Below are 18,462 nucleotides of genomic sequence, written 5' to 3'. Positions count from 1 at the left end.
GCATCAATTTCAAGAACTCCCTTCCTCTGAGGCGTCCCATTACTCACAGGATTCCTCTCAGAGGTGTACATGAATTGGTTATTTGCAATCATGTCAATGAGTTTTTGAGCTTCTGCAGGTGTTTTCTTTATGTGAATGGATCCACCTGCAGAATGGTCCAGTGACATTTTAGAGAACTCAGATAGACCATCATAGAATATATCCAAAATGGTCCACTCTAAAAGCATGTCAGAAAGACACTTTTTGGTCAATTGCTTGTATCTTTCCCAAGCTTCATAGAGGGATTCACCATCTTTTTGCTTGAAGGTCTGAACATCCACTCTAAGCTTGCTCAGATTTTGAGGAAGAAAGAACTTGGCCAAGAAGGCCGTGACCAGCTTATCCCAAGAGTCTAGGCTATCTTTAGGTTGTGAGTCCAACCATATTCTAGCTCTGTCTCTTACAACAAAAGGGAAAAGCATGAGCCTGTAGACTTCAGGATCTATTCCATTAGTCTTAACAGTATTACAGATCTGCAAAACTCAGTTAAAAACTGATAGGGATCTTCTGATGGAAGTCCATAAAACTTGCAGTTCTGTTGCATTAGAGCAACTAGTTGAGGCTTCAGCTCAAAATTGTTTGCTCCAATGGCAGGGATTGAGATGCTTCTTCCATAAAAATTGGAAGTAGGTGTAGTATAATCACCAAGCATCCTCCTTGCGCCTCCATCGTTGTTATTGGGTTCGGCCATGTTTCTTTCTTTTTCGAGATTCTCTGTAAGGTTTTCTCTGAATTGTTGTGCTTTAGCTTCTCTTAGCTTCTTCTTCAGAGTCCTTTCAGGTTCAGGATCTGCTTCAACAAGAATGTCCTTGTCCTTGCTCCTGCTCATATGAAAAAGAAGAGAACATAAAAGGAAGAAAAATCCTCTATGTCACAGTATAGAGATTCCTTTATGTGAGTAGAAGAGGAAAAGAATAGAAGAAGGATGAAAAAAATTCAAACACAGAGGAGATGAGAGGGTTCAAATTTTTAGATGAAGAGAAGAGTTAGTAAATGAATAAATAAATAGAAGGAGGTGAGAAGGAGAGAATTTCGAATATTAACTAAAAGAGAAGAGAAATATTTTTGTTTTTATTTTAATTATTAGTTAAAATTCAAAAATTAAGAGAAGAAATAAAATTAAAATTAAAATTAAAAAGGGTGAGGAATTTTTGAAAATTAGAGAGAGAAAAGTAGTTAGGTGGTTTTGAAAAAGATAAGAAACAAACAAAAAGTCAATTAGTTAGTTGAAAAAGATTTGAAAATCAATTTTGAAAATATAAGGAGTTAGAAAAGATTTTTGAAATTGATTTTGAAAAAAGATATGATTGAGATTTGTTTTGAAAAAGATTTGAAAAGGAAATTAAAAAGATTTGATTTTTAAAATTAAAATTGATTACTTGACTAACAAGAAACTAAAAGATATGACTCTAGAATTTAAAGATTGAACTTTTCTTAACAAGAAAGTAACAAACTTCAAATTTTTGAATCAATCACATTAATTGTTAGTAAAGTTTTCGAAAATTATGAATTAAATTTAAGAAAAAGATTTTGAAAATCAATTTTAAAGAATTTTTGAAAATAATAAAAGGAAAAAGAAAAGATTTGATTTTGAAAAAGATTTTGAAAAGATAGAATTTTTAAAATTGAAATCTTGACTTGACTAACAAGAAACAACTTATTTTTAAATTTTTGACCAAGTCAACCCAAATATTTCAAAAATTATGAGTAAAATAAGGAAAAGATATTTTTTTATTTTTGAATTTTTAATGAGGAGAGAGAAAAACACAAATATGACTAAAAACACAAAAATTTTGGATCAAAACCAATGATGCATGCAAAAACACTATGAATGTCAAGATGAACACCAAAAACACTTTGAAGATCATGATGAACATCAAGAATTTATTTTTGAAAATTTTTCAAGAAAAGAAAAACATGCATGACACCAAACTTAGAAATTTTTCATGTTTAGACACTATGAATGCAAAAATGCATATGAAAAACAAGAAAAGACATAAAACAAGAAAATACAAAGATCAAACAAGAAGACTTATCAAGAACAACTTGAAGATCATCAAGAACACCATGCATGAGTTTTTCGAAAAAAAATGCATAAATTTTAAAAACATGCAATTGACACCAAACTTAAAAATTGACACTAGACTCAAACAAGAAACATAAAATATTTTTGGTTTTTATGATTTTATTACATTTTTTTTCAAAAATTATGTTTAGAAAAATGAAAAAGAAGAAAAAATTTTGAAAGAGTTTTGAAAACTTTTTGAAAACAAAATAAGAAGAAAATTACCTAATCTGAGCAACAAGATGAACCGTCAGTTGTCCAAACTCAAACAATCCCCAGCAACGGCGCCATAAACTTGGTGCACGAAATTGTGATCATCAACAATGGCGCCAAAGAATTGGAGCTCTCAAATGTGAATCACACTTTGTCACAACTTCGCACAACTAACCAGCAAGTGCACTGGGTCGTCCAAGTAATACCTTACGTGAGTAAGGGTCGATCCCACGGAGATTGTCGGTATGAAGCAAGCTATGGTCATCTTGTAAATCTCAGTCATGCGGATTCAAATGGTTATAATGGTTTTCAAAAATTAGGATAAATAAAACATAAAATAAAGATAGAGATACTTATGTAAATCAGTGGTGGGAATTTCAGATAAGTGTATGGAGATGCTTTGTTCCTTCTGAATCTCTGCTTTCCTAGTGCTTTCATCCAATCATTCTTACTCCTTTCTATGTCATGCTGTATGTTGGGTTTCACGGTTGTCAATGGCTACCTCCCGTCCTCTCAGTGAAAATGGTCCAAATGCTCTGTCACAGCACGGCTAATCATCTGTTGGTTCTCGATCATGTTGGAATAGAATCCAGTGATTCTTTTGCATCTGTCACTACGCCCAACACTCGCGAGTTTGAAGCTTGTCACAGTCATTCCATCTCAGATCCTACTCGAAATACCACAGATAAGGTTTAGACTTTCTGGATCTTAGGAATGGCCACCAATAATTCTAGCTTATACCACGAAGACTCCGATCTTTCGGAATAGAGGCTAAGAGATACGCGCTCGATCTAAGGTAGAACGGAAGTGGTTGTCAAGCACGCGTTCATAGGTGAAAATGATGATGAGTGTCATGGATCATCACATCCATCATGTTGAAGTACAATGAATATCTTAGAATAAGAATAAGCTGAATTGAATAGAAGAATGATAGTAATTGCATTAATACTCGAGGAACAGCAGAGCTCCACACCTTAATTTATGGTGTGTAGAAACTCCACCGTTGAAACTACATAAGTGATGGTCCAGGAATGGCCGAATGGCCAGCCTCCAAATGTGATCAAAGGATCAAAAAATAATTGGTGCACGAAATTGCAATAACACTTTTGCAACTCCGCACAACTAACCAGCAAGTGCACTGGGTCGTCCAAGTAATACCTTACGCGAGTAAGGGTCGATCCCACAGAGATTGTTGGTATGAAGCAAGCTATGGTCACCTTGTAAATCTTAGTCAGGCAGACTCAAATGGATATGGTGATGAACGAAAATAACATAAAAGATAAAGATAGTGGTACTTATGTAATTCATTGGTAGGAACTTCAGATAAGCGCATGAAGATGCCTTCCCTTCCGTCTCTCTGCTTTCCTACTGCCTTCATCCAATCCTTCTTACTCCTTTCCATGGCAAGCTCGTGTAGGATTTCACTGTTGTCAGCAGCTACCTCCCATCCTCTCAGTGAAAATACGTCCCTGATGCTCTGTCACAGCATAGGCTAATCATCTGTCGGTTCTCGTTCAGGCCGGAATAATATCCATTGATACTTTTGCGTCTGTCACTAACGCCCTAGCCTGCTAGGAGTTTGAAGCACGTCACAGTCATTCAATCATTGAATCCTACTCAGAATACCACAAACAAGGTTTAGACCTTCCGGATTCTCTTGAATGCCGCCATCAAGTCCTGCCTATACCACGAAGATTCCGATTAAAGAATCCAAGAGATATTCACTAAGCCTTGGTTGCTCGTAGAACAAGAATGGTTGTCAGTCACCTTGTTCATAGGTGAGAATGATGATGAGTGTCACGGATCATCACATTCATCAAGTTGAAGAACAAGTGATATCTTAGAACAAGAACAAGCGGAATTGAATGGAAGAACAATAGTAATTGCATTAATACTCGAGGTACAGCAGAGCTCCACACCTTAATCTATGGTGTGTAGAAACTCCACCGTTGAAAATACATAAGAACAAGGTCTAGGCATGGCCGTGAGGCCAGCCTCCCAATGATCTAAGAACTAGATGTCCAAAGATGAAAATACAATAGTAAAAGGTCCTATATATAGAAAACTAGTAGCCTAGGGTGTACAGAGATGAGTAAATGACATAAAAATCCACTTCCGGGCCTACTTGGTGTGTGCTTGGGCTGAGCATTGAAGCATTTTCGTGTAGAGACCTTTTCTGGAGTTAAACGCCAGCTTTTTTGCCAGTTTGGGCGTTTAACTCCCATTTAGGTGCCAGTTCCGGCGTTTAACGCTGGAATTTCTGTAGGTGACTTTGAACGCCGGTTTGGGCCATCAAATCTTGGGCAAAGTATGGACTATTATATATTGATGGAAAGCCCAGAATGTCTACTTTCCAACGCCGTTGAGAGCGCGCCAATTGGGCTTCTGTAGCTCCAGAAAATCCACTTCGAGTGCAGGGAGGTCAGAATCCAACAGCATCTGCAGTCCTTTTTGGTCTCTGAATCAGATTTTTGCTCAGGTCCCTCAATTTCAGCCAGAAAATACCTGAAATCACAGAAAAACACACAAACTCATAGTAAAGTCCAGAAAAGTGAATTTTAACTAAAAACTAATAAAAATATAATAAAAACTCAAATAAAACTACCAAAAAGATACTAAAAACAATGCCAAAAAGCGTACAAATTATCCGCTCATCACAACACCAAACTTAAATTGTTGCTTGTCCTCAAGCAACTGAAAATCAAATAAGATAAAAAGAAGAGAATATACTATAGACTCCAAATTATCAATGAAACTAAGCTCCAAATTAGATGAGCGGGACTAGTAGCTTTTTGCCTCCGAACAGTTTTGGCATCTCACTTTATCCTTTGAAATTCAGAATGATTGGCTTCTTTAGGAACTCCGAATCCAGATAGTGTTATTGATTCTCCTAGTTAAGTATGATGATTCTTGAACACAGCTACTTATTGAGTCTTGGCCGTGGCCCAAAGCACTCTGTCTTCCAGTATTACCACCGGATACATACATGCCACAGACACATACTTGGGTGAACCTTTTCAGATTGTGACTCAGCTTTGCTAAAGTCCCCAATTAGAGGTGTCCAGGGGTCTTAAGCACACTCTTATTGCCTTGGATCACAACTTTATTTCTTTCTTTTTCTTTCTTTTTCTCTTTCTCCCCTTTTTTTTCGTTTTTCTCCTTATTTTTCTCTTTTTTTTTTTGTATTCACTGCTTTTTCTTGCTTCAAGAATCATTTTTATGATTTTTCAGATCCTCAGTAACATGTCTCCTTTTTCATCATTCTTTCAAGAGCCAACAATTTTTAACATTCATGAACAACAAATTCAAAAGACATATGCACTGTTTAAGCATACATTCAGAAAACAACAAGTATTGTCACCACATCAAACTAATTAAGCTAGTTTTAAAGATGAATTTGAAATCCTGTACTTCTTGTTCTTTTGTGATAAAAACAGTTTTCATTTAAGAAAGATGATGGATTCATATTCATAGCTTTAAGGCATAGACACTAAGACACTAATGATCATAAGACACAAACATGGATACACACAAAGCACTAAAATTCGAAAAACAGAAAAATAAAGAACAAGGAGATTAAAGAACGGGTCCACCTTAGTGATGGCGGCTCTTTCTTTCTCTTGAAGATCCTATGGAGTGCTTGAGCTCCTCAATGTTTCTTCCTTGTCTTTGTTGCTCCTCTCTCATGATCCTTTGATCTTCTCCAATTTCATGGAGGAGGATGGCATGTTCTTGGTGCTCCACCCTTAGTTGTCCCATGTTGGAACTTAATTTTCCTAGGGAGGTGTTAATTTGCTCCCAGTAGTCTTGTGGAGGAAAGTGCATCCCTTGAGGTATCTCAGGGATTTCTTGATGAGAGGGGTCTCTTGTTTGCTCCATCTTCTTCTTAGTGATGGGCTTGAGGTCATGCCTTCTCAGTTGAACCGGCTTTGGATGCCATAAATGGTTATGGAAAAACAAAAAGCAATGCTTTTACCACACCAAACTTAAAAGGTTTGCTCGTCCTCGAGCAAAAGAAGAAAGAAGAGAGTAGAAGAAGAAGAAATGGAGGAGAGGGAGATGGCTTTGTGGTTAGGCCAAAATGGGTGGGTTTGGGAGGGAAAGTGGTTTGAATTTGAAGGGTGAGGTTGGTGGGGATTATGAAGGATGGATGTGAGTGGTGAAGAGAAAGATGGGATTTGATAGGTGAAGGGTTTTTGGGGAAGAGGTTTTGAGGTGATTGGTGAGTGGGGGAAGAAGAGAGAGAGTGGTGATGGGGTCCTGTGGGGTCCACAGATCCTGTGGTGTCAAGGAAAAGTCATCCCTGCACCAAGTGGCATCAAAATTCACGTTTTGAGCCATTTCTGGCGTTAAACGCCGGGCTGGTGCCCATTCCTGGCGTTTAACGCCAGGTTGTTGCCCTTTACTGGCGTTTAACGCCAGTCTGGTGCCCCTTTCTGGCGTTAAACGCCCAGAATGGTGCCAGACTGGGCGTTAAACGCCCAACAGCTAGCATTACTGGCGTTTGAACGCCAGCTTCTTCTCCTCCAGGGTGTGCTATTTTTCTTCCTGTTTTTCATTCTGTTTTTGCTTTTTTCATTGTTTTTGTGACTTCTTATGATCATCAACCTACAAAAAAGATAAAATAACAAAAGAAAATAGTTAACTATAAAACATTGGGTTGCCTCCCAACAAGCACTTCTTTAATGTCAGTAGCTTGACAGATGGCTCTCATGGAGCCTCACAAATGATCAGAGCAATGTTGGAACCTCCCAACACCAAACTTAGAGTTTGAATGTGGGGGTTCAACACCAAACTTAGAGTTTGGTTGTGGCCTCCCAACACCAAACTTAGAGTTTGACTGTGGGGGCTCTGTTTGTCTCTGATTTGAGAGAAGCTCTTTATGCTTCCTCTCTATGATGATAGAGGGATGTCCTTGGGCCTTAAACACCAAGGATTTTTCATTCACTTGAATGATCAACTCTCCTCTATCAACATCAATCACAGCCTTTGCTGTGGCTAGGAAGGGTCTGCCAAGGATGATGGATTCATCCATGCACTTCCCAGTCTCTAGGACTATGAAGTCAGTAGGGATGTAATGGTCTTCAATCTTCACCAAAACATTCTCTACAAGTCCATGAGCTTGTTTTCTTGAATTGTCTGCCATCTCTAATGAGATTCTTGCAGCTTGCACCTCAAAGATCCCTAATTTCTCCATTACAGAGAGGGGCATGAGGTTTACACTTGACCCTAAGTCACACAAGGCCTTCTTGAAGGTCATGGTGCCTATGGTACAAGGTATAGAAAACTTCCCAGGATCCTGCCTCTTTTGAGGCAGTTTCTGCCTAGACAAGTCATCCAGTTCTTTGGTGAGCAAAGGTGGTTCATCCTCCCAAGTCTCATTTCCAAATAACTTGTCATTTAGCTTCATGATTGTTCCAAGGTATTTAGCAACTTGCTCTTCAGTGACATACTCATCCTCTTCAGAGGAAGAATACTCATCAGAGCTCATGAATGGCAGAAGTAAGTCCAATGGAATCTCTATGGTCTCATTTTGAGCCTCAGATTCCCATTGTTCCTCATTGAGGAACTCAGAGGAGATTGGTGCACGCCCATTGGGGTCTTCCTCAGTGGCGTCCACCTCCTCTCTTTCCTCTCCATATTCGGCCATGGTTATGGCTTTGCACTCTCCTTTTGGATTTTCTTCTGTATTACTTGGGAGAGTACTAGGAGGGAGTTCAGTAATTTTCTTGCTCAGCTGTCCCACTTGTCCTTCCAAATTTCTGATGGAGGACCTTGTTTCATTCATGAAACTTTGAGTGGTTTTGATTAGATCAGAGACCATTGTTGCTAAGTCAGAGGGGTTCTGCTTAGAACTCTCTGTCTGTTGCTGAGAAGATGATGGAAAAAGGCTTGTTATTGCTAAACCTGTTCCTTCCACCATTATTGTTATTGAAACCTTGTTGAGGTCTCTCTTGATTCTTCCATGAGAAATTTGGGTGATTTCTCCATGAAGAATTATAGGTGTTTCCATAGGGTTCTCCTAGGTAATTCACCTCTTCCATTGAAAGGTTCTCAGGATCATAAGCTTCTTCCTCAGATGAAGCTTCCTTAGTACTGCCTGGTGCATTTTGCATTCCAGACAGACTTTGAGAAATCAAATTGACTTGTTGAGTCAATATCTTGTTCTGAGCCAAAATGGCATTCAGAGTGTCAATCTCAAGAACTCCTTTCTTCTGACTAGTCCCATTGTTCACAGGATTCCTTTCAGAAGTGTACATGAATTGGTTATTTGCAACCATTTCAATCAGCTCTTGAGCTTCTGCAGGCGTCTTCTTCAGATGAAGAGATCCTCCAGCAGAGCTATCCAAAGACATCTTGGATAGTTCAGAGAGACCATCATAGAAAATACCTATGATGCTCCATTCAGAAAGCATGTCTGAGGGACATCTTCTGATTAATTGTTTGTATCTTTCCCAAGCTTCATAGAGGGATTCTCCATCCTTCTGTCTGAAGGTTTGGACTTCCACTCTAAGCTTACTCCATCTTTGAGGTGGAAAGAACTTTGCCAAGAAGGCATTGACTAGCTTTTCCCAAGAGTCCAGGCTTTCTTTAGGTTGAGAATCCAACCATATTCTAGCTCTGTCTCTTACAGCAAAAGGGAATAGCATCAGTCTGTAGACCTCAGGGTTAACCCCATTAGTCTTGACTGTGTCACAGATTTGCAAGAATTCAGCTAAGAACTGATGAGGATCTTCCATTGGAAGTCCATGGAACTTGCAATTCTGTTGCATTAGAGAAACTAATTGAGGCTTAAGCTCAAAGTTGTTTGCTCCAATGGCAGGGATAGAGATGCTTCTCCCATAGAAATCAGGAGTAGGTGCAGTGAAGTCACCCAGCACCTTCCTTGCATTGTTGGCATTGTTGTTGTTTTCGGCTGCCATGTCTTCTTCTTCTTTGAAGAATTCGGTCAGGTCCTCTAAAGAGAGTTGTGCTTTGGCTTCTCTTAGCTTTCTCTTCAAGGTCCTTTCAGGTTCAGGATCAGTTTCAACAAGAATGCCTTTGTCTCTGCTCCTGCTCATATGAAAGAGAAGAGAAAAAGAAAATGTGGAATCCTCTATGTCACAGTATAGAGATTCCTTGAAGTGTCAGAGGAAAAGAGAAATAGAAAAAGAGAAGGTAGAAGAATTCGAACTTGATTAGATAGAGTTCGAATTGTGCATTAAAGAGGAGTAGTACTCCATAAATAGAAGGATGTGAGAAGGAGGGAAGAGAATTTTCGAAAATTCAATCAAAAGAATTTGAAAACATTTTGAAAAACACTTAATTAATTTTCGAAAATTGAAAGTGGAAAAGAAATCAAGTGATTTTTGAAAAAGATTTTGAAATTATAAATTAGAAAGATTTGATTGAAAACTATTTTGAAAAAGATGTGGTTAAGAAGATATGATTAGTTTTAAAGAGATGTGATTGAGAAGATATGATTTGAAAACAATTTTAAGAGATATGTTTTGAAAACAATTTTAAAAGATTTGATTTTGAAAATTAATGACTTGCCTAACAAGAAAAGATATGATTCAAACATAAAACCTTCCTCAACAAAAAAAAAAAAGCAAAAAATGTTCAATCAAATCATTAATTGTTAGTAAGTATCTTTGAAAAAGGAAAGAAATTGATTTTGAAAACATTTGATTGAAAAGATATGATTTGAAAAAGATTTGATTTTGAAAAACTTTGAAAACTTGAAAAAATTTGATTTTGAAAACAAAATCTTCCCCCTAGCACCATCCTGGCGTTAAACGCCCAGAATGGTATACATTCTGGCGTTTAACGCCCAAAATGCTACCTCTTTGGGCGTTAAACGCCCAACCAGGTACCCTGGCTGGCGTTTAAACGCCAGTCTGCCTTCTTCACTGGGCATTTTTGAATGCTCAGCTTTTTCTGTATAATTCCTCTGCAGCATGTTCTGAATCTTCAATTCTTTGTATCATTGACTTGAAAAGACACAAATTAAAAGTATTTTTGGATTTTTAATAATCAAAATGCAATAAGAATCAAATAACAATGCATGCAAGACACCAAACTTAGCAGTTTGTACACTACTAACACTATATGAGACACATAAACACTCAAGCCAAAAGAATTCAAAGATCAGAGTAAGAAATCATCAAGAATTACTTGAAGACCCTTAAGACACATGAATGAATGCATGCTATTGACACCAACTTAAGATGAGACACTAGACTTAAGCAAGAAATATTTTTGGATTTTATGATTTTTTTGATTTTTTTGTATTTTTTCGAAAATTAAGTGAAAAGGAAAATAAAGGTATCAAAATTCTTAATGAGAATTCCAGGAATCATGCAATGTTAGTCTAAAGCTTTAGTCTAAAGGAATTAGACATAGCTAGCTAAGCTTCAGCAAGACATTGCATTCAAGAGCTAAATTGATGATGATCAATCAGCTTTGGTGATGATAAGAACATCACCTTGAAACACTAGAATTCATTCTTAAGAACTCTGAAGAAAAATAATACCTAATCTAAGCAACAAGATGAACCGTCAGTTGTCCATACTCAAGAACAATCCCCGGCAACGGCCCCAAAAACTTGGTGCACGAAATTGCAATAACACTTTTGCAACTCCGCACAACTAACCAGCAAGTGCACTGGGTCGTCCAAGTAATACCTTACGCGAGTAAGGGTCGATCCCACAGAGATTGTTGGTATGAAGCAAGCTATGGTCACCTTGTAAATCTTAGTCAGGCAGACTCAAATGGATATGGTGATGAACGAAAATAACATAAAAGATAAAGATAGTGGTACTTATGTAATTCATTGGTAGGAACTTCAGATAAGCGCATGAAGATGCCTTCCCTTCCGTCTCTCTGCTTTCCTACTGCCTTCATCCAATCCTTCTTACTCCTTTCCATGGCAAGCTCGTGTAGGGTTTCACTGTTGTCAGCAGCTACCTCCCATCCTCTCAGTGAAAATACGTCCCTGATGCTCTGTCACAGCATAGGCTAATCATCTGTCGGTTCTCGTTCAGGCCGGAATAATATCCATTGATACTTTTGCGTCTGTCACTAACGCCCTAGCCTGCTAGGAGTTTGAAGCACGTCACAGTCATTCAATCATTGAATCCTACTCAGAATACCACAGACAAGGTTTAGACCTTCCGGATTCTCTTGAATGCCGCCATCAAGTCCTGCCTATACCACGAAGATTCCGATTAAAGAATCCAAGAGATATTCACTAAGCCTTGGTTGCTCGTAGAACAAGAATGGTTGTCAGTCACCTTGTTCATAGGTGAGAATGATGATGAGTGTCACGGATCATCACATTCATCAAGTTGAAGAACAAGTGATATCTTAGAACAAGAACAAGCGGAATTGAATGGAAGAACAATAGTAATTGCATTAATACTCGAGGTACAGCAGAGCTCCACACCTTAATCTATGGTGTGTAGAAACTCCACCGTTGAAAATACATAAGAACAAGGTCTAGGCATGGCCGTGAGGCCAGCCTCCCAATGATCTAAGAACTAGATGTCCAAAGATGAAAATACAATAGTAAAAGGTCCTATATATAGAAAACTAGTAGCCTAGGGTGTACAGAGATGAGTAAATGACATAAAAATCCACTTCCGGGCCCACTTGGTGTGTGCTTGGGCTGAGCATTGAAGCATTTTCGTGTAGAGACCTTTTCTGGAGTTAAACGCCAGCTTTTCTGCCAGTTTGGGCGTTTAACTCCCATTTAGGTGCCAGTTCCGGCGTTTAACGCTGGAATTTCTGTAGGTGACTTTGAACGCCGGTTTGGTCCATCAAATCTTGGGCAAAGTATGGACTATTATATATTGCTGGAAAGCCCAGGATGTCTACTTTCCAACGCCGTTGAGAGCGCGCCAATTGGACTTCTGTAGCATGGACTTCAGAATCCAACAGCATCTGCAGTCCTTTTTGGTCTCTGAATCAGATTTTTGCTCAGGTCCCTCAATTTCAGCCAGAAAATACCTGAAATCACAGAAAAACACACAAACTCATAGTAAAGTCCAGAAAAGTGAATTTTAACTAAAAACTAATAAAAATATAATAAAAACTCAAATAAAACTACCAAAAAGATATTAAAAACAATGCCAAAAAGCATACAAATTATCCGCTCATCAATAATCCAAAGATGAAAATACAATAGTAAAAAGTCCTATTTATACTAGACTAGTTACTAGGGTTTACAGAAATAAGTCTTAGTGCAGAAAACCACTTTCGGGGCCCACTTTGGTGTGTGCTTGGGCTGAGCTTGAGATTTACACGTGCAGAGGCTTCTCTTGGGGTTAAACGCCAAGTTGTAACGTGTTTTTGGCGTTTAACTCTGGTTTGTGACGTGTTTCTGGCATTTTACTCCAGAATGCAGCATAGAACTGGCATTGAACGCCAGTTTGCATCGTCTAAGCTCGAATAAAGTATAGACTATTATATATTGCTTGAAAGCCCTGGATGTCTAGTTTCCAACGCAGTTGAGAGCGCGCCATTTGGAGTTCTGTAGCTCCAAAAAATCCATTTCGAGTTCAGGGAGGTCAGAATCTAACAGCATCAACAATCCTTTTTCAGCCTGAATCAGATTTTTGCTCAGGTCTCTCAATTTCAGCCAGAAAATACCTGAAATCACAGAAAAACACACAAACTCATAGTAAGGTCTCGAAATGTGAATTTTGAATAAAAACTAATAAAAACATCCCTAAAAGTAGCTAGATCTTACCAAAAACTACCTAAAAACAATGCCAAAAAGCGTATAAATTATTCGCTCATCAAGGATTCCCTCTCTTATCATAATGTGCATTGGGAAAGGTGAAAATGTACTCTCCTTCATATTGTTTTCCTAACATTCTTTTCTGGTTGCAAGGTGAAAAGGCACACTCCTTCGATGTGGAAAGACACACTCCTTCATGATACCTCCAGGAGAAGGTGGAAAGGCACTCTCATTCATTAAAGTTCCTCCAGGGGATGTGCAACCTAGAGACAAATGTCCGAGTTAGCTATCGGATGTGTCGAGTCTTGGCAGTTTGACAGACACATGAGCTCACGGCGAGTAGGATAGACATACATCATATGCATATGTATGTTTTGTTTGATTGTGCATTAATTGGGATTGCCTATGTAACTATTATGCTTAGCTGCTATAATTGTTACCTGCTGTATCTGTAGCATACTTATGCTTGCTTTATCTGTATTGCTTGTTTGTGCACCGGTATTTTGGAGGATTGGAGGAAGGTGGAAAATCAGGGTTTAAGTTAGAAAGTAGAATTGAGTTGGATTTAAGAACCTTAGATAACCTACCCTATTTATGGTTTTCAATTTATAAACTTTAATATTTAAATCTGATTGTTGGACTTTTAGGATTATCTCTAGCTTTCCTGGAACATTATATCTTATATATGTGGGCATCACTATCATGCTAAGAACCTCTAATTCTCAGTCCATACAGTGTTGTTATTTTTCAGATGCAAGTCGAGAGGCACTTCACTAGGCATCTGGATTTACTCTGTAGCAAAGTGGGACTTTTGGATTTGGTATTTTGCTATGTTTAGATATATATACATGTATAGGACTGTTCCTGTATATATGTTTTACTTTTGTGCCTCATAGACGCTTTTCATGGAGACATAGGGTCTGTTTTGAGTATTTTGGATCTTGGGATTGTATATACTTATGTAAATATTCTTCAGTCAGCCTTAACTTGGTAGGTTGAGACCGGAGCTTGAATATTTTATTTCCTTGACACTCCACTCTTATTATACATATGTATCTTTAGTTTTCTTCGTACGCGAGTCTCCGTTTACCTGAGCATTGCGCTTCTTGTTTTGCGACTTTTGTTTAATCTTTCCTCTAAAAACTCCTTGGTATAAATTCTTTTCAACTATTATTTTATATATATTTTTATTTTAGACGTTGTAATACCACATCACCTCTGCTTTACGACTTAAGCATAAATCTCTGTGCGGTAGGGTGTTACATTATGATATCAGAGCAGTTCGTTCTCGTAGAGCCTGGAGAATAGAATGATTATGCTTCTGAGTATACTCTGGCTGTGTGTACATGCTATTTAGGATGCCTGCTTGACATATATAGCATAAATGTTCATGAGCATTACTTTTGGAGATTCGAAACACTAGACTTTAGATATTAAGATTGATCACCTTAATATCAATTGTTCGGTGTGGATAAGACCCAAATGATGTCTCGTGAACGTGACTGAGGTAATACGGATGATTCTATGGTTGCTACTGTGCAGGCTTCTGCTGAAGGGATGGAGCAAACAAACTAGTAATGGTGATGGAGGTGGTAATGGACCTGGTGGTAGAAATAACTAATGGAATTATAACCCGTGCAGCTAAAGTAAAGGTTGATAACGTCTAGTTAGTATGAGAAAGAAATTCAAGCTAGTTTCCGGTCGAATGGATTAATGATTAAGATCGTAATGATAAATTATCAGAGTGACGCAGCGAGTGCGGGTTGGAGCATCAATGTAGTGAGAAGTGTGTAGCCTTTGGATTCCAAAATTCGAATATATATCAGATGAAGTTAGAAAAACCCTTGTAGTTGAACCTAAAGGCTGAGCCTGAGACCTCTAGAATAACCATTGGACCCTATTGAATGGGAACTTGAGGAGTTTCTCATTGGAAAAGAGGAAGCATATATGGAGTTTAAAGAAACAAATTTTCAAAAACAAAAATTTTTGTTGGGGGGGTAGGATGTAAACCTCAGATAATTAGTAAATAATTAACCAAAAATTAATTATTATTTAAAAAAATTAGAAACTTAAATTTTATAGTTTAGAGAAGTAGATATAATTAAAATATAAATTTTGACACTAATTTTAAATGATTTGGCCCAAAATTGGGCTGAACGGGCCGAATTGATAAAACTGGGCCTGAACAGGACTCAAGGCCCAACCCAATTCCTTAATACATATGAGTTTTAGCTCATCTTCTTCTTTCCCCATTTGGAGAACACAGAAACATGCAAGGAAGAGGAGATAAATAGAAACAAACCCTAACTCTCCATTCAAATCCACATATCTTCCAATCCGGAGCTCCGATCGATTCACCGCGTCGAGTTCTTCCATTCTAACCAAACAATTTGGTAGGTAAGCCTCATTCTCGCTCCCATCATCTTATCCCTTAATTTCAAAATTTATTGAGCTTGGTGTTGAGAAATTGTGTAATTTCGGTGTTTAGGACCAAATTAGCTTCATAGACTTGCCGGGTCTTGTCCCAATATCCCGTTGGTAAGGTGAAAAATCTTTAACCCTTGTGAAATTGTGTATATAGCAAGCCCTATATTGATTTAGTGGTGTTTATATGATATTAGATTGAATTATATATATTGGTGGCAAACTTATAGAGTTGGAAGCTTGAGTCTTGGACTTGGTAGCTGAATTTTCTGTTTAGAGAGGTTTGGAGCCTTGGGTTTTGTGGAACGGTGGTCAATTGTGACGTCTCGAGCTAGGGAGGAATCGGCCAAGGTATGGTTTTGGTTTCTCGTATGTAATATATAATTTCTTGTAAAAATTTAGGCTAGATGACCATAAGATAGGTTGAAGCATGTATGTATGTTATGAGTTAGTAACCTTAATGATTGATTAACCTTGATGATTGGTGATTTAATGATGATACTTTAATGATTGAGTGTGAGATTATGTTCATTATGAATTCTTGGGGTTGAAATTCATGAATTTGCATATTGATGGATCATGGAGTAAATGAAAATCGGTTAGGTATGAGTATGAATTGGTTGAATTAGTATGAGTTAGTTTATGTAGAAATGTTGTTGTATTAATTATTGATGAGTTGGCTTCAAGTATATTAAATTGAGAATCTTGAATGAGTTGAGGAATTGAGAATTGAATTGTTGAGGAATTGAGAATTGAGAATTGGTTGATAAGCATTTGGTATTGACTATGAGTGTTTTGGTTGATAATGGTGAAAATAAAGGTTGGCATTTTGAGGAAAAATATGACTTTGAACCGAATTTCGACAGGCCATAATTTAGCTTTCAAACCCTCAAATTTTTCAAAATTGTTTTGTATGAAAATTAGGTCTGTGAAGTTTACATCGTTTAAAGAACGGATGAAAAATGATTTTTAACAAAAAAGTTATGCGCGTTGGAAGTTCGGTGTGTAAAACAAAATTCTGCAACATCTAACAACTTTTTGGCATTTTGGGGAGGTTCGCGTACACGAGTGTACACGTGACGTGGCCGTTTGGTATGGCCAGATGTGCTCACATACGCGGGAGCATGTCGCGTACGCGAAATGGTAAAAATCACACTTCTATGTACATGGGACATGGTTCGCGTATGTGGATCCCTATTTTATAGCAACTTGAGTTTTGTGATTTAAACATAATTTTGAATCTCTAAACCTCTATTTTTACTCTCTAAGACCCTATAATTGAGTTGTAATAATAGTAAAGGGGGTTGAACTAGAAAGGGGAGGTAACTTGAAAGTGAAGAAAGTTTGTGAAGTGGTGAAATATGGTTGAGGAAGTGCGGAATTGATGATGATGTATAGTTGATGACTGAATTGAAAGGTGAATGTTGAGATTTGCGATGATTGAGTATGGCTGGATTGGCTGAGATGGCAAGGTTTAGGTGTAATCCCGCTTGAGTGTTACCTTGAATATTGTATTGGCACCTGCACCAGGCAGGGATGGAGGTTCCAACCCTTTTTGCTCGTGGTTGCGGTGTCGTGATGGTGACAGACGTTTTATCCCGCCCGTGGTGAGGACGAGATTTCATCTCGCTCACGAGGTTGACAAGTTAAGGATGGAGGATTCCTCTCTTGTCGTGATGTGGATGTGGAAAAGGTAGAACGGCACTCTCCTTCATATTGTTTCTCCAACATTCTTCTCTGGTTACAAGATGAAAAGGCACACTCCTTCAATGTGGAAAGGCACACTCCTTTATGATACCTCAAGGAGAAGGTGGAAAGGCACTATCCTTCGTTAAAGTTTTTTCTAGGGATGCGCAACCTAGAGACAAATGTCTGGGTTAGCTACCGAATGTGTCGAGTCCTGGTAGTTTAATCGACACGTGAGCTTACGGCGAATAGGATACACATATATCATATGCATATGTATATTTTGTTTGATTGTGCATTAATTGGGCCTGCCTATATAACTATTATGCTTACCTGCTATAATTGCTACCTACTGTATTTGTATCCTACTTGTGTTTGTTTTGTCTGTATTGCTTGTCTGTGCACTTGAGTTTCAAAGGATTGGAAGAAGGTGGAAAATTAGGGTTTAAGTTAGAAAGTAGAATTGAGTTAGATTTAAGAACCTTCTATAACCTATCCTGTTTATGGTTTTTAATTTATAAACTTTAACGTGGGAATGAAAGGAGGTGCACGACAATAATGAAAAGGGGATAGATGAAAATGGTGAAAGGATAAATTGGGTTAATTGGGAGGTGTTTTTATTGTTTGATGGGATTTAGAGTCCAGCATAATAAGAGTTGGCAAGAATTGGCTGGACCCCTTTTTGGTTATTTAGCGGAATTGATATGTTGTTCGTGTCTTAGCCATTGCATTTTTATTAAAAAACAATTTCAATTTATAACGAGAAAAAGATAAAAAAAAAACATCAAAAATGTTAAAACGGCATTTTTTACTTTCTTTATTTTAAAAAATATTTTCATTGAAAACATTTTTTAATGTACGCCATGGAACACATTTTCATTTATGTTTTCAATTTTCAGTGAAAATAAAAATAAAAATGATCAAACCAACTGTACAAGATGACTCTAGTACGGGTTGAGAGGAGGATCGGGAACCTGCGGGTCGAGGCAGATGTCGGACTATTCGAGTAGAGCGAGGGGGAGGTACCTGCAAAGACACTCCGACGCCCAAGTCAGAATGGATCTAACAGGTAGAAAGTGTGAGGAATGAGTGAATACCTGGAGGGACGTAGGTCCTTCTATTTATAGGTGATATTAGTTATCTTATCTTGTTGGGATAAGATAAAGGAGACGTTTGAATTCGAAAGTTGGTTAGGGGCTCTTAGAGGGCCGGTTCGGGGCCTTCTAAAAGGGTGGAATGGGTCGAACCCGGGGAACCGGGTTCGGGTTTGGATCCGGGACGGTGGGCCGGATTCGTAACAGTTGCCCCCGCA

General features: G+C 38.1%; 2 non-coding genes across 2 annotated transcripts; both read left to right on the top strand.

Annotated features, from left to right (window-relative positions):
- The first annotated feature begins 221 nt into the window (after positions 1–221).
- LOC130984370 (small nucleolar RNA R71) lies at positions 222–329 on the top strand. Its single transcript, XR_009088309.1, has one exon. It is a non-coding gene; the product is annotated as a small nucleolar RNA R71 (small nucleolar RNA).
- Positions 330–8,727: 8,398 nt separating this feature from the next.
- On the top strand, positions 8,728–8,835 carry LOC130984231 (small nucleolar RNA R71). Its single transcript, XR_009088178.1, has one exon. It is a non-coding gene; the product is annotated as a small nucleolar RNA R71 (small nucleolar RNA).
- Positions 8,836–18,462: the final 9,627 nt, after the last annotated feature.

This window comes from Arachis stenosperma, chromosome 5 (genome assembly GCF_014773155.1).
Source record: "Arachis stenosperma cultivar V10309 chromosome 5, arast.V10309.gnm1.PFL2, whole genome shotgun sequence".
NCBI classification, from domain to species: Eukaryota; Viridiplantae; Streptophyta; class Magnoliopsida; order Fabales; family Fabaceae; genus Arachis; species Arachis stenosperma.
This window is presented reverse-complemented; position numbering and strand designations above follow the sequence as displayed.